Below are 15,232 nucleotides of genomic sequence, written 5' to 3'. Positions count from 1 at the left end.
ACACACACATCACACACACATCACACACACCATCACACACACCCCACCACACACACATCACACACACACACATCACACACACATCACACACACATCACACACACACACATCACACACACATCACACACACACATCACACACACATCACACACACATCACACACACACACATCACACACACACATCACACACACACATCACACACACACATCACACATTACACACACACATCACACACACATCACACACACACATCACACACACACACATCACACACACATCACACACACACATCACACACACATCACACACACATCACACACACATCACACACACACACATCACACACACATCACACACACACATCACACACACACACATCACACACACATCACACACACACATCACACACACATTACACACACACACATTACACACACACATTACACATCACACACATCACACACACACCACACACACACATCACACACATCACACACACACATCACACACACATCACACACACATCACACATCACACACACATCACACACACATCACACACACATCACACACACATCACACACACACATCACACACACATTACACACACATCACACACATCACACATCACACACACATCACACACACACATCACACCACACACATCACACACACACATCACACACACATCACACACACATCACACACACATCACACCACACACATCACACACACCACACACACACAGCACACACACACACATCACACACACATTACACACATCACACATCACACACACATCACACACACACATCACACCACACACATCACACACATCACACCACACATCACACACATTACACACACATCACACACACATCACACACCACACACATCACACACATCACACACACATCACACACACACATCACACCACACACATCACACACACACATCACACACACATCACACACACATCACACACACATCACACCACACACATCACACACACCACACACACACAGCACACACACACACATCACACACACATTACACACACATCACACACATCACACATCACACACACATCACACACACACATCACACCACACACATCACACACACACATCACACACACATCACACACACATCACACACACATACACCACACACATCACACACACCACACACACACAGCACACACACACACATCACACACACATTACACACACATCACACACATCACACATCACACACACATCACACACACACATCACACCACACACATCACACACATCACACACATCACACACATCACACACATCACACATCACACACACATCACACACACATCACACACACATTACACACACATCACACACATTACACACACATCACACACACATCACACACACATCACACACATCACACACACATCACACCACACACATCACACACACACCACACACACACACATCACACACACATCACACACATCACACCACACACATCACACACACACATCACACACACATCACACCACACACATCACACACATCACACACACACATCACACACACATCACACACACACATCACACACACACACATCACACACCACACACACACACCACACACACACATCACACACACACACATCACACACACTCACAGCGTGAGTCTCTCCCCGAGTCTCCGTTGAGTCGTCAGGCTCGACCGCCCCCCCCGCCCTTACCCCCCACCGTGCCCCCCACCGAGCCCCCCACCGTGCCCCCCACCGTGCCCCCCACCGAGCCCCCCACCGTTCCCGACCGCACCATCGGCCGAGAAGCTGACGAAAGTCCCTGCCCACTGGGGAGACGCTGGCGCTCACGGACTCCTCTCCCTGTCCCAGCTGCTGCTGCTGTAGCTGCTTGAGCTGCCCCTGCTGCTGTAGCTGCTGCAGCTGCTGCTGTAGCTGCTGCTGTAGCTGCTGCTGATGTAGCTGTAGCTGCTGCCCCTGCTGCTGTAGCTGCTGCTCCACCTCCAGCTGCTGCCGCCCGAGAACTCCGAACTGTGGGAAGAGAGGGTGGAGGTGGTGGTGATGGTGGTGGTGGAGGTGGTGGTGGTGGTGGAGGTGGTGGAGGTGGTGGTGGTGGAGGTGGTGGTGGTGGTGGAGGTGGTGGTGGTGGAGGTGGTGGTGGTGGTGGTGGTGGTGATGGTGGTGGTGGTGGTGATGGTGGTGGTGGTGGTGATGGTGGTGGTGGTAGTGGAGGTGGTGGTAGTGGTGGTAGTGGTGGTGGAGGTGGTGGTGGAGGTGATGGTGGTGGTGGAGGTGGTGGTGGTGATGGTGGTGGTGGAGGTGGTGGAGGTAGTGATGGTGGTGGAGGTAGTGATGGTGGTGGTGGAGGTAGTGATGGTGGTGGTGGAGGTAGTGATGGTGATGGTGGTTGTAGTGGAGGTGGTGGTGGTTGTAGTGGAGGTGGTGGTGGTGGTGGTGGAGGTGGAGGTAGTGATGTTGGTGGTGGTGGAGGTGGTGGAGGTAGTGATGGTGGTGGTGGAGGTAGTGGTGGTGGTGGTGGTTGTAGTGGAGGTGGTGGTGGTCGACCAAACTTCCCCAGGCCTGGTCACTGAGCCCCCCACCCCACGCAGCACGGAGCTCCTAGCGAGCTCCAACGCTCCCCATCACTCACCCACACACTCACTCATCCACTCACCCACTCACTCATCCACTCACTCACTCATCCACTCACTCACTCATCCACTCACCCACTCACTCATCCACTCACTCACTCATCCACTCACTCACTCATCCACTCACTCACTCATCCACTCACTCACTCACCCACTCACTCACTCAGGAGGAGATGGCAGTGGTGGAGGTGTAGGAGTAGGAGGTGTAGGAGGAGTAGGAGTAGGAGGAGTAGGAGGAGGAGTAGGAGGAGTAGGAGGAGTAGGAGGAGTAGGAGGAGTTGGAGTAGTAGGAGTAGGAAGAGTAGGAGGAGTAGGAGGAGGAGTAGGAGGAGTAGGAGTAGGAGGTGGAGTAGGAGTAAGAGGAGTAGGAGTAGGAGGAGTAGGAGGAGGAGGAGTAGGAGGAGGAGTAGGAGGAGGAGTAGGAGGAGTAGGAGGAGGAGTAGGAGGAGTAGGAGGAGGAGGAGGAGTAGGAGGAGTAGGAGGAGGAGGAGTAGGAGGAGGAGTAGGAGGAGTAGGAGGAGTAGGAGTAGTAGGAGGAAGAGGTGGAGTAGGAGGAGTAGGAGGAGTAGGAGGAGTAGGAGGAGTAGGAGGTGGAGTAGGAGGAGTAGGAGGAGTAGGAGGAGGAGTAGGAGGAGTAGGAGGAGTAGGAGTAGGAGAAGTAGGAGTAGGAGGAGGAGTAGGAGGAGTAGGAGTAGGAGGAGTAGGAGGTGGAGTAGTAGGAGTAGGAGGAGGAGTAGGAGGAGTAGGAGGAGGAGTAGGAGTAGGAGGAGTAGGAGTAGGAGGAGGAGTAGGAGGAGTAGTAGGAGGAGGAGTAGGAGGAGTAGGAGTAATAGGAGGAGTAGGAGGAGTAGGAGGAGTAGGAGGAGGAGTAGGAGTAGGAGGAGGAGTAGGAGGAGGAGTAGGAGGAGTAGGAGTAGGAGGAGTAGGAGTAAAAGGAGGAGTAGGAGGAGGAGTAGGAGGAGTAGGAGTAGGAGGAGTAGGAGTAGGAGGAGGAGTAGGAGGAGGAGTAGGAGGAGTAGGAGGAGGAGAAGGAGGAGGAGGAGTAGGAGGAGTAGGAGGAGGAGTAGGAGTAGGAGGAGTAGGAGGAGGAGTAGGAGGAGGAGGAGTAGGAGGAGTAGGAGGAGTAGGAGGAGGAGTAGGAGTAGGAGGAGGAGTAGGAGGAGGAGGAGTAGGAGGAGGAGGAGGAGGAGTAGGAGGAGTAGGAGGAGGAGGAGTAGGAGGAGTAGGAGGAGGAGTAGGAGGAGTAGGAGGAGGAGTAGGAGTAGGAGGAGTAGGAGTAGGAGGAGGAGTAGGAGGAGGAGTAGGAGGAGGAGGAGTAGGAGTAGGAGGAGTAGGAGGAGGAGGAGTAGGAGGAGTAGGAGTAGGAGGAGGAGTAGGAGGAGGAGTAGGAGTAGGAGGAGGAGTAGGAGGAGGAGTAGGAGGAGTAGGAGTAGTAGGTGTACGAGTAGGAGGAGTAGGAGGAGGGCGCAGGCCAATCAGAGCGCCCGCTCCACTCTCCCCCTCCCCCTCACCACCTCCACCCTCACGACCCTCACCACCACCCTGACCACCACCCTCACCAGTGGTGAGCAGTACAGTGGTGAGTGTATAGTTGTGAGCCAAGTGGTGAACAGGGTAGTGGTGAGGAGCATCGTGGTGAGTGCAGAGTGGTGGTGGTGGTGAGTCCAGTACAATGGTGTGTAGTGGTGAGTAGCGTGGTGAGTGGTGGTGAGCGTAGTGGTGAGTAGCGTGGTGTTGAGAAGCGAGATGGTGGTGAGTGATTGAGTGAGTGGGTGGGTGAGTGATTGAGTGAGTGGATGAGTGAGTGGATGAGTGATTGAGTGAGTGGATGGGTGAAGATGAGTGAGTGAGTGGATGAGTGGATGGGTGAGTGGGTGGGTGGGTGAGTGAGTGAGTGGGTGGGTGGGTGAGTGGGTGGGTGGGTGAGTGAGTGGGTGGTGAGTGAGTGGTGAGTGAGTGGTGAGTGAGTGAGTGGTGAGTGAGTGGTGAGTGGTGAGTGAGTGGTGAGTGAATGAGTGAGTGGATGAGTGGATGGGTGGATGAGTGGATGGGTGAGTGAGTGGGTGAGTGAGTGGTGAGTGAGTGGTGAGTGGTGAGTGTCCCCACTCACCACGAGTATCCACACCACCAGTGGTGAGTGAGTGAGTGAGTGGTGAGTGAGTGAGTGGTGAGTGAGTGGTGAGTGAGTGGGTGAGTGAGTGGTGAGTGAGTGGTGAGTGAGTGGTGAGTGAGTGAGTGGGTGGGTGAGTGAGTGAGTGACTGACTGAGTGAGTGAGTGGTGAGTGAGTGGTGAGTGAGTGGTGAGTGAGTGAGTGAGTGACTGAGTGAGTGAGTGACTGACTGACTGAGTGAGTGGTGAGTGAGTGGTGAGTGAGTGGTGAGTAAGTGGTGAGTGAGTGAGTGGTGAGTGAGTGGTGAGTGTGTGTGTAGTGAGTGAGTGGTGAGTGAGTGGTGAGTGAGTGGGTGAGTGAGTGGTGAGTAAGTGGTGAGTGGTGAGTGAGTGGTGAGTGAGTAGGTGGTGAGTGGTGAGTGTCCCCACTCACCACGAGTATCCACACCACCAGTGGTGAGTGAGTGGTGAGTGAGTGGTGAGTGAGTGGTGAGTGAGTGGTGAGTGGTGAGTGTCCCCACTCACCACGAGTATCCACACCACCAGTGGTGAGTGGTGAGTGAGTGAGTGGTGAGTGGTGAGTGAGTGGTGAGTGAGTGGTGAGTGGTGAGTGAGTGGGTGAGTGAGTGGTGAGTGGTGAGTGTCCCCACTCACCACGAGTATCCACACCACCAGTGGTGAGTGAGTGGTGAGTGACTGAGTGAGTGGTGAGTGAGTGGTGAGTAAGTGGTGAGTGGTGAGTGAGTGGTGAGTGTCCCCACTCACCACGAGTATCCACACCACCAGTGGTGAGTGAGTGGTGAGTGAGTGGTGAGTGAGTGGTGAGTGAGTGAGTGGTGAGTGGTGAGTGTCCCCACTCACCACGAGTATCCACACCACCAGTGGTGAGTGAGTGGTGAGTGAGTGGTGAGTGAGTGGTGAGTGAGTGAGTGGTGAGTGGTGAGTGTCCCCACTCACCACGAGTATCCACACCACCAGTGGTGAGTGAGTGGTGAGTGGTGAGTGAGTGGTGAGTGAGTGGTGAGTGTCCCCACTCACCACGAGTATCCACACCACCAGTGGTGAGTGAGTGGTGAGTGACTGAGTGAGTGAGTGACTGAGTGAGTGTGTGTGTAGTGAGTAAGTGGTGAGTGAGTGGTGAGTGAGTGGTGAGTGAGTGGTGAGTGAGTGGTGAGTGTCCCCACTCACCACGAGTATCCACACCACCAGTGGTGAGTGAGTGGTGAGTGAGTGGTGAGTGAGTGGTGAGTGAGTGAGTGGTGAGTGGTGAGTGTCCCCACTCACCACGAGTATCCACACCACCAGTGGTGAGTGAGTGGTGAGTGAGTGGTGAGTGAGTGGTGAGTGAGTGAGTGGTGAGTGGTGAGTGTCCCCACTCACCACGAGTATCCACACCACCAGTGGTGAGTGAGTGGTGAGTGAGTGGTGAGTGAGTGGTGAGTGAGTGAGTGGTGAGTGGTGAGTGTCCCCACTCACCACGAGTATCCACACCACCAGTGGTGAGTGAGTGGTGAGTGAGTGGTGAGTGAGTGGTGAGTGAGTGGTGAGTGAGTGAGTGGTGAGTGGTGAGTGTCCCCACTCACCACGAGTATCCACACCACCAGTGGTGAGTGAGTGGTGAGTGAGTGGTGAGTGAGTGGTGAGTGGTGAGTGAGTGGTGAGTGAGTGGTGAGTGAGTGGTGAGTAAGTGGTGAGTGGTGAGTGAGTGGTGAGTGAGTGGTGAGTGTCCCCACTCACCACGAGTATCCACACCACCAGTGGTGAGTGAGTGGTGAGTGAGTGGTGAGTGAGTGAGTGGTGAGTGGTGAGTGAGTGGTGAGTGAGTGGTGAGTGAGTGGTGAGTGAGTGGTGAGTGAGTGGTGAGTGGTGAGTGAGTGGTGAGTGAGTGGTGAGTGAGTGGTGAGTGTCCCCACTCACCACGAGTATCCACACCACCAGTGGTGAGTGAGTGAGTGAGTGGTGAGTGAGTGGTGAGTGGTGAGTGAGTGGTGAGTGAGTGGTGAGTGAGTGGTGAGTGTCCCCACTCACCACGAGTATCCACACCACCAGTGGTGAGTGAGTGAGTGAGTGGTGAGTGAGTGGTGAGTGGTGAGTGAGTGGTGAGTGAGTGGTGAGTGTCCCCACTCACCACGAGTATCCACACCACCAGTGGTGAGTGAGTGAGTGAGTGGTGAGTGAGTGGTGAGTGGTGAGTGAGTGGTGAGTGAGTGGTGAGTGAGTGGTGAGTGTCCCCACTCACCACGAGTATCCACACCACCAGTGGTGAGTGAGTGGTGAGTGAGTGGTGAGTGAGTGAGTGGTGAGTGGTGAGTGTCCCCACTCACCACGAGTATCCACACCACCAGTGGTGAGTGAGTGGTGAGTGAGTGGTGAGTGGTGAGTGAGTGAGTGGTGAGTGGTGAGTGAGTGAGTGGTGAGTGGTGAGTGAGTGAGTGGTGAGTGGTGAGTGTCCCCACTCACCACGAGTATCCACACCACCAGTGGTGAGTGAGTGGTGAGTGAGTGAGTGGTGAGTGAGTGGTGAGTGAGTGAGTGGTGAGTGGTGAGTGTCCCCACTCACCACGAGTATCCACACCACCAGTGGTGAGTGAGTGGTGAGTGAGTGGTGAGTGAGTGGTGAGTGAGTGGTGAGTGAGTGGTGAGTGTCCCCACTCACCACGAGTATCCACACCACCAGTGGTGAGTGAGTGAGTGGTGAGTGAGTGGTGAGTGTCCCCACTCACCACGAGTATCCACACCACCAGTGGTGAGTGAGTGTGTGTGTAGTGAGTGAGTGGTGAGTGAGTGGTGAGTGAGTGAGTGGTGAGTGGTGAGTGTCCCCACTCACCACGAGTATCCACACCACCAGTGGTGAGTGAGTGAGTGGTGAGTGGTGAGTGAGTGGTGAGTGAGTGGTGAGTGTCCCCACTCACCACGAGTATCCACACCACCAGTGGTGAGTGAGTGAGTGGTGAGTGGTGAGTGAGTGGTGAGTGTCCCCACTCACCACGAGTATCCACACCACCAGTGGTGAGTGAGTGTGTGTGTAGTGAGTGAGTGGTGAGTGAGTGGTGAGTGAGTGAGTGGTGAGTGGTGAGTGTCCCCACTCACCACGAGTATCCACACCACCAGTGGTGAGTGAGTGAGTGGTGAGTGGTGAGTGAGTGGTGAGTGAGTGGTGAGTGTCCCCACTCACCACGAGTATCCACACCACCAGTGGTGAGTGAGTGAGTGGTGAGTGGTGAGTGAGTGGTGAGTGTCCCCACTCACCACGAGTATCCACACCACCAGTGGTGAGTGAGTGAGTGGTGAGTGAGTGAGTGGTGAGTGGTGAGTGTCCCCACTCACCACGAGTATCCACACCACCAGTGGTGAGTGAGTGGTGAGTGAGTGGTGAGTGAGTGGTGAGTGAGTGGTGAGTGTCCCCACTCACCACGAGTATCCACACCACCAGTGGTGAGTGAGTGAGTGGTGAGTGAGTGAGTGGTGAGTGGTGAGTGTCCCCACTCACCACGAGTATCCACACCACCAGTGGTGAGTGAGTGTGTGTGTAGTGAGTGAGTGGTGAGTGAGTGGTGAGTGAGTGAGTGGTGAGTGGTGAGTGTCCCCACTCACCACGAGTATCCACACCACCAGTGGTGAGTGAGTGAGTGGTGAGTGGTGAGTGAGTGGTGAGTGAGTGGTGAGTGTCCCCACTCACCACGAGTATCCACACCACCAGTGGTGAGTGAGTGAGTGGTGAGTGGTGAGTGAGTGGTGAGTGTCCCCACTCACCACGAGTATCCACACCACCAGTGGTGAGTGAGTGTGTGTGTAGTGAGTGAGTGGTGAGTGAGTGGTGAGTGAGTGAGTGGTGAGTGGTGAGTGTCCCCACTCACCACGAGTATCCACACCACCAGTGGTGAGTGAGTGAGTGGTGAGTGGTGAGTGAGTGGTGAGTGAGTGGTGAGTGTCCCCACTCACCACGAGTATCCACACCACCAGTGGTGAGTGAGTGAGTGGTGAGTGGTGAGTGAGTGGTGAGTGTCCCCACTCACCACGAGTATCCACACCACCAGTGGTGAGTGAGTGGTGTGAGTGAGTGGTGAGTGAGTGGTGAGTGTCCCCACTCACCACGAGTATCCACACCACCAGTGGTGAGTGAGTGGTGAGTGAGTGAGTGGTGAGTGGTGAGTGAGTGGTGAGTGGTGAGTGTCCCCACTCACCACGAGTATCCACACCACCAGTGGTGAGTGAGTGAGTGGTGAGTGGTGAGTGAGTGGTGAGTGAGTGGTGAGTGTCCCCACTCACCACGAGTATCCACACCACCAGTGGTGAGTGAGTGGTGAGTGAGTGGTGAGTGGGTGGTGAGTGAGTGGTGAGTGAGTGGTGAGTGTCCCCACTCACCACGAGTATCCACACCACCAGTGGTGAGTGAGTGGTGAGTGGTGAGTGGTGAGTGAGTGGTGAGTGAGTGGTGAGTGAGTGGTGAGTGTCCCCACTCACCACGAGTATCCACACCACCAGTGGTGAGTGAGTGGTGAGTGAGTGGTGAGTGAGTGAGTGGTGAGTGGTGAGTGTCCCCACTCACCACGAGTATCCACACCACCAGTGGTGAGTGAGTGGTGAGTGAGTGGTGAGGAGTGAGTGGTGAGTGGTGAGTGAGTGGTGAGTGGTGAGTGTCCCCACTCACCACGAGTATCCACACCACCAGTGGTGAGTGAGTGGTGAGTGAGTGGTGAGTGAGTGGTGAGTGAGTGGTGAGTGTCCCCACTCACCACGAGTATCCACACCACCAGTGGTGAGTGAGTGGTGAGTGAGTGGTGAGTGAGTGGTGAGTGAGTGGTGAGTGAGTGGTGAGTGTCCCCACTCACCACGAGTATCCACACCACCAGTGGTGAGTGAGTGGTGAGTGAGTGGTGAGTGAGTGGTGAGTGGTGAGTGTCCCCACTCACCACGAGTATCCACACCACCAGTGGTGAGTGAGTGGTGAGTGAGTGGTGAGTGAGTGGTGAGTGGTGAGTGAGTGGTGAGTGAGTGGTGAGTGAGTGAGTGGTGAGTGGTGAGTGTCCTCACTCACCACGAGTATCCACACCACCAGTGGTGAGTGAGTGGTGAGTGAGTGGTGAGTGAGTGGTGAGTGAGTGGTGAGTGAGTGGTGAGTGTCCCCACTCACCACGAGTATCCACACCACCAGTGGTGAGTGAGTGGTGAGTGAGTGGTGAGTGAGTGGTGAGTGGTGAGTGTCCCCACTCACCACGAGTATCCACACCACCAGTGGTGAGTGAGTGGTGAGTGAGTGGTGAGTGAGTGGTGAGTGAGTGGTGAGTGTCCCCACTCACCACGAGTATCCACACCACCAGTGGTGAGTGAGTGGTGAGTGAGTGGTGAGTGAGTGGTGAGTGAGTGGTGAGTGAGTGGTGAGTGTCCCCACTCACCACGAGTATCCACACCACCAGTGGTGAGTGAGTGGTGAGTGAGTGGTGAGTGAGTGAGTGGTGAGTGGTGAGTGTCCCCACTCACCACGAGTATCCACACCACCAGTGGTGAGTGAGTGGTGAGTGAGTGGTGAGTGAGTGGTGAGTGAGTGGTGAGTGAGTGGTGAGTGTCCCCACTCACCACGAGTATCCACACCACCAGTGGTGAGTGAGTGGTGAGTGAGTGGTGAGTGAGTGAGTGGTGAGTGGTGAGTGAGTGGTGAGTGAGTGGTGAGTGTCCCCACTCACCACGAGTATCCACACCACCAGTGGTGAGTGAGTGGTGAGTGAGTGGTGAGTGAGTGAGTGGTGAGTGGTGAGTGTCCCCACTCACCACGAGTATCCACACCACCAGTGGTGAGTGAGTGGTGAGTGAGTGGTGAGTGAGTGGTGAGTGAGTGGTGAGTGAGTGGTGAGTGTCCCCACTCACCACGAGTATCCACACCACCAGTGGTGAGTGAGTGGTGAGTGAGTGGTGAGTGAGTGAGTGGTGAGTGGTGAGTGAGTGGTGAGTGAGTGGTGAGTGTCCCCACTCACCACGAGTATCCACACCACCAGTGGTGAGTGAGTGAGTGAGTGGTGAGTGGGTGGTGAGTGAGTGGTGAGTGAGTGGTGAGTGAGTGGTGAGTGAGTGGTGAGTGTCCCCACTCACCACGAGTATCCACACCACCAGTGGTGCCCCCACTCATGGCCCTCAGCACCTGCAGCACCGCGTGCGGGGCAACGTTCATCTTGAGCAGGTCCAGCACCACCCTGGGGTCACGTGGGGGTCACGGGGGGTCACGGGGGGGTCACGTGGGGGTCACAGGGGGGGGTCACGGGGGGGGTGAGGGGGAAGATGAAGGCGGTGTGGGTCTCTGTGGGTGTACTGTAGTGAATAGTGTAGTGTATAGTGTAGTGTATAGTGTAGTGTATAGTGTAGTGTGTAGTGTAGTGTATAGTGTAGTGTATAGTGTAGTGTATAGTGTAGTGTATAGTGTAGTGTATAGTGTAGTGTGTAGTGTAGTGTGTAGTGTAGTGTATAGTGTAGTGTATAGTGTAGTGTATAGTGTAGTGTATAGTGTAGTGTGTAGTGTAGTGTGTAGTGTAGTGTATAGTGTAGTGTATAGTATAGTGTATAGTGTAGTGTATAGTGTAGTGTATAGTGTAGTGTATAGTGTAGTGTATAGTGTAGTGTATAGTGTAGTGTAGTGTATAGTGTAGTGTATAGTGTAGTGTATAGTGTAGTGTATAGTGTAGTGTATAGTGTAGTGTATAGTGTAGTGTATAGTGTAGTGTGTAGTGTAGTGTATAGTGTGTAGTGTATAGTGTAGTGTATAGTGTAGTGTGTAGTGTAGTGTATAGTGTAGTGTATAGTGTAGTGTATAGTGTAGTGTATAGTGTAGTGTATAGTGTAGTGTGTAGTGTAGTGTATAGTGTAGTGTATAGTGTAGTGAATAGTGTAGTGTATAGTGTAGTGTATAGTGTAGTGTATAGTGTAGTGTATAGTGTAGTGTGTAGTGTAGTGTATAGTGTAGTGTATAGTGTAGTGTATAGTGTAGTGTATAGTGTAGTGTGTAGTGTAGTGTGTAGTGTAGTGTATAGTGTAGTGTATAGTGTAGTGTATAGTGTAGTGTGTAGTGTAGTGTATAGTGTAGTGTATAGTGTAGTGTATAGTATAGTGTATAGTGTAGTGTATAGTGTAGTGTATAGTGTAGTGTATAGTGTAGTGTATAGTGTAGTGTGTAGTGTAGTGTATAGTGTAGTGTATAGTGTAGTGTATAGTATAGTGTATAGTGTAGTGTATAGTGTAGTGTATAGTGTAGTGTATAGTGTATAGTGTAGTGTATAGTGTAGTGAATAGTGTAGTGTATAGTAGTGTGTAGTGTATAGTGTAGTGTATAGTGTAGTGTATAGTAGTGTGTAGTGTATAGTGTAGTGTATAGTGTAGTGTATAGTGTAGTGTATAGTGTAGTGTATAGTGTAGTAGTGTATAGTGTAGTGTATAGTGTAGTGTAGTGTATAGTGTAATGTATAGTGTAGTGTGTAGTGTATAGTGTAGTGTAGTGTGTAGTGTAGTGTGTAGTGTAGTGTATAGTGTAGTGTATAGTGTAGTGTATAGTGTAGTGCATAGTGTAGTGTATAGTGTAGTGTATAGTAGTGTAGCGTATAGTGTATAGTGTAGTGTATAGTGTAGTGTATAGTAGTGTATAGTGTAGTGTATAGTGTGTAGTGTATAGTGTGTAGTGTAGTGTATAGTAGTGTAGTGTATAGTGTATAGTGTGTAGTATATAGTGTGTAGTGTAGTGTATAGTGTGTAGTGTATAGTGTGTAGTGTAGTGTATAGTGTGTAGTGTATAGTGTGTAGTGTATAGTGTAGTGTATAGTGTAGTGTATAGTGTAGTGTATACAGGCGTGTGTAGCCTAGGGAGAACAGCAACAAACTAACCACCCCTCCCCCACCACAACCACCACCACCCCCACCACCACCCCCCCACCACCACCACCACCCCCCCACCACCACCACCCCCACCACCACCACCACCCCCCCCACCACCACCCCCCCCCCCACAACCACCCCCCCACCACCACCACCACCACCACCCCCCCACCACCACCACCACCACCCCCCCACCACCACCACCACCACCCCCACCACCACCACCACCACCCCCCCCCCCCCCACCACCACCCCCACCACCCCCCCACCACAACCACCACCACCACCACCACCATCCCCCGACGTTCGTGAAGCCACTCACTTGAAGACCTCTGGGTGGAGTCGAACCCCAGCGGCGAGAGCCAGCTCCAGCAGCTCACCCTCGTCACCACCGCCACCACCACCGCCACCACCACCACCACCACCACCACCACCACCACCACCACCACCACCACCACCACCACCACCGCCACCACCGCCACCACCACCACCACCACCGCCGCCACCACCACCACCGCCGCCACCACCGCCAGCTGTCTTCTGCTTCTTCTTCTTCACCGTGGTGGTGGTGGTGGCGGTGGTGACGCCGACGGGCAGCGTCTCGGCATTACGGTACGACATGGCAGGCTCGTCCTGGGCAGGGTGGGCAGGTGGGTGGTAGTGTGGGTGGGTGGGTGTGTGGGTGGTAGTGTGGGTGGGTGGTGGAGGGGGTGGGTAGCAGAGTGGGTGGGTGGTGGAGGGGGTGGGTAGCAGAGTGGGTGGGTGGTAGTGTGGGTGGTGGAGTGGGTGGGTGGTAGTGTGGGTGGGTGGCAGAGGGAGTGGGTTGCAGAGGGGGTAGGTGGTAGTGTGGGTGGGTAGCAGAGGGGGTGGGTGGCAGAGGGGGTGGGTGTTAGTGTAGGTGGGTGGTAGTGTGGGTGGGTTGCAGAGTGGGTGGGTGGTAGTGTGGGTGGGTGGCAGAGGGGGTGGGTGGCAGAGGGGGTGGGTGGTAGTGTCGGTGGGTGGCAGAGTGGGTGGGTGGTAGTGTGGGTGGGTGGCAGAGGGGGTGAATGGCAGAGTGGGTGGGTGGTGGAGGGGGTGGGTGGCAGAGTGGGTGGGTGTTAGTGTGGGTGGGTGGTGGTGGAGGAGCAAGTGCTGTAGTTAGTTCACGAGTAGCAGCAGCTGCTATAAAGGCTACCGGCACTGTGGCACACACAGAGGGGGTGGGTGGCCAGCACCACCACTACCCACACACTCACTCACTCACCCACTCACTCACTCACCCACTCACTCACTCACCCACTCACCCACCCACTCACACACTCACTCACTCACCCACCCACTCACTCACCCACTCACTCACTCACCCACTCACCCACCCACTCACACACTCACTCACTCACCCACCCACTCACTCACCCACTCACTCACTCACCCACTCACACACTCACTCACTCACCCACTCACTCACTCACACACCCACTCACACACTCACCCACACACACACTCACTCACTCACCTACTCACTCACACACTCACTCACCCACTCACCCACCCACTCACCCACCCACTCACTCACACACTCACTCACTCACCTACTCACTCACACACTCACTCACCCACTCACCCACCCACTCACCCACCCACTCACTCACTCACCTACTCACTCACACACTCACTCACTCACCCACTCACTCACACACTCACTCACTCACCCACTCACTCACTCACCCACTCACTCACACACTCACCCACTCACTCACTCACCCACTCACTCACCCACACACTCACTCACCCACTCACCCACCCACTCACCCACTCACTCACTCACTCACCCACTCACTCACACACTCACCCACCCACTCACACACTCACTCACCCACTCACTCACTCACCCACTCACACACTCACTCACACACTCACTCACTCACCCACTCACTCACTCACTCACCCACTCACACACTCACTCACTCACCCACTCACTCACTCACCCACTCACCCACCCACTCACACACTCACTCACTCACCCACTCACTCACTCACCCACTCACCCACTCACTCACCCACTCACTCACCCACTCACCCACCCACTCACACACTCACCACACACACACACAACAACAACCGCCATTCGCCACTAAGTGGCGGTGACGTCACCACGACGCTTGTGCCAGGCTATGTGCACCCTGAGGCCACGTGAAGTGTCGAACGCCCGCTGGCAGGAGGTCACAGGGCAGACCCAGGTGCCACGGGTCGACTGACTGAGATGACTGGCTGATGCACCACCTGTGCCCCCTACTGTGCCAACCCGCTGTGCTTTAGCCACCCGGCGCTCCGCTCGTTGTTCTGAGCGTCGCTCCTCCGCCCTCCGTTGTTGTTGGAGGGCGACTGCCTCCAACTGCCCAGTAGCATCCTTCACGAGCCTCCTCCACAGAGGTCGATCTTGACACCGCTGGTACCAGTCATCGGCAAGTCCACTCAGCTCCACGTCCTCCTGTACCACATCACTCCATCTCTTCTCTAGCCCGTACCGCGCCCGCTTAGCCCCCTCAATCCGGCCGAACAAAAGCTGTTTCGGCATACGGTGGCTGGGCATGCGGGCTACATGACCCAGCCATC

General features: G+C 54.6%; 1 long non-coding RNA gene across 1 annotated transcript; it reads right to left on the bottom strand.

Moving 5' to 3' along the window:
• Positions 1 to 1,768: 1,768 nt before the first annotated feature.
• Positions 1,769 to 13,099, bottom strand: LOC116958443 (uncharacterized). Its single transcript, XR_012930934.1, has 3 exons — positions 12,960 to 13,099; positions 10,871 to 10,971; positions 1,769 to 2,053 (listed from the first exon to the last, which is right to left on the bottom strand). It is a non-coding gene; the product is annotated as an uncharacterized LOC116958443 (long non-coding RNA).
• Between the last annotated feature and the right edge of the window lie 2,133 nt (positions 13,100 to 15,232).

Source organism: Petromyzon marinus, chromosome 77 (genome assembly GCF_048934315.1).
Source record: "Petromyzon marinus isolate PM22_M1 ecotype Great Lakes invasive population chromosome 77, UKy_Petmar_22M1.pri1.0, whole genome shotgun sequence".
Lineage (NCBI taxonomy): Eukaryota > Metazoa > Chordata > Hyperoartia > Petromyzontiformes > Petromyzontidae > Petromyzon > Petromyzon marinus.
This window is presented reverse-complemented; position numbering and strand designations above follow the sequence as displayed.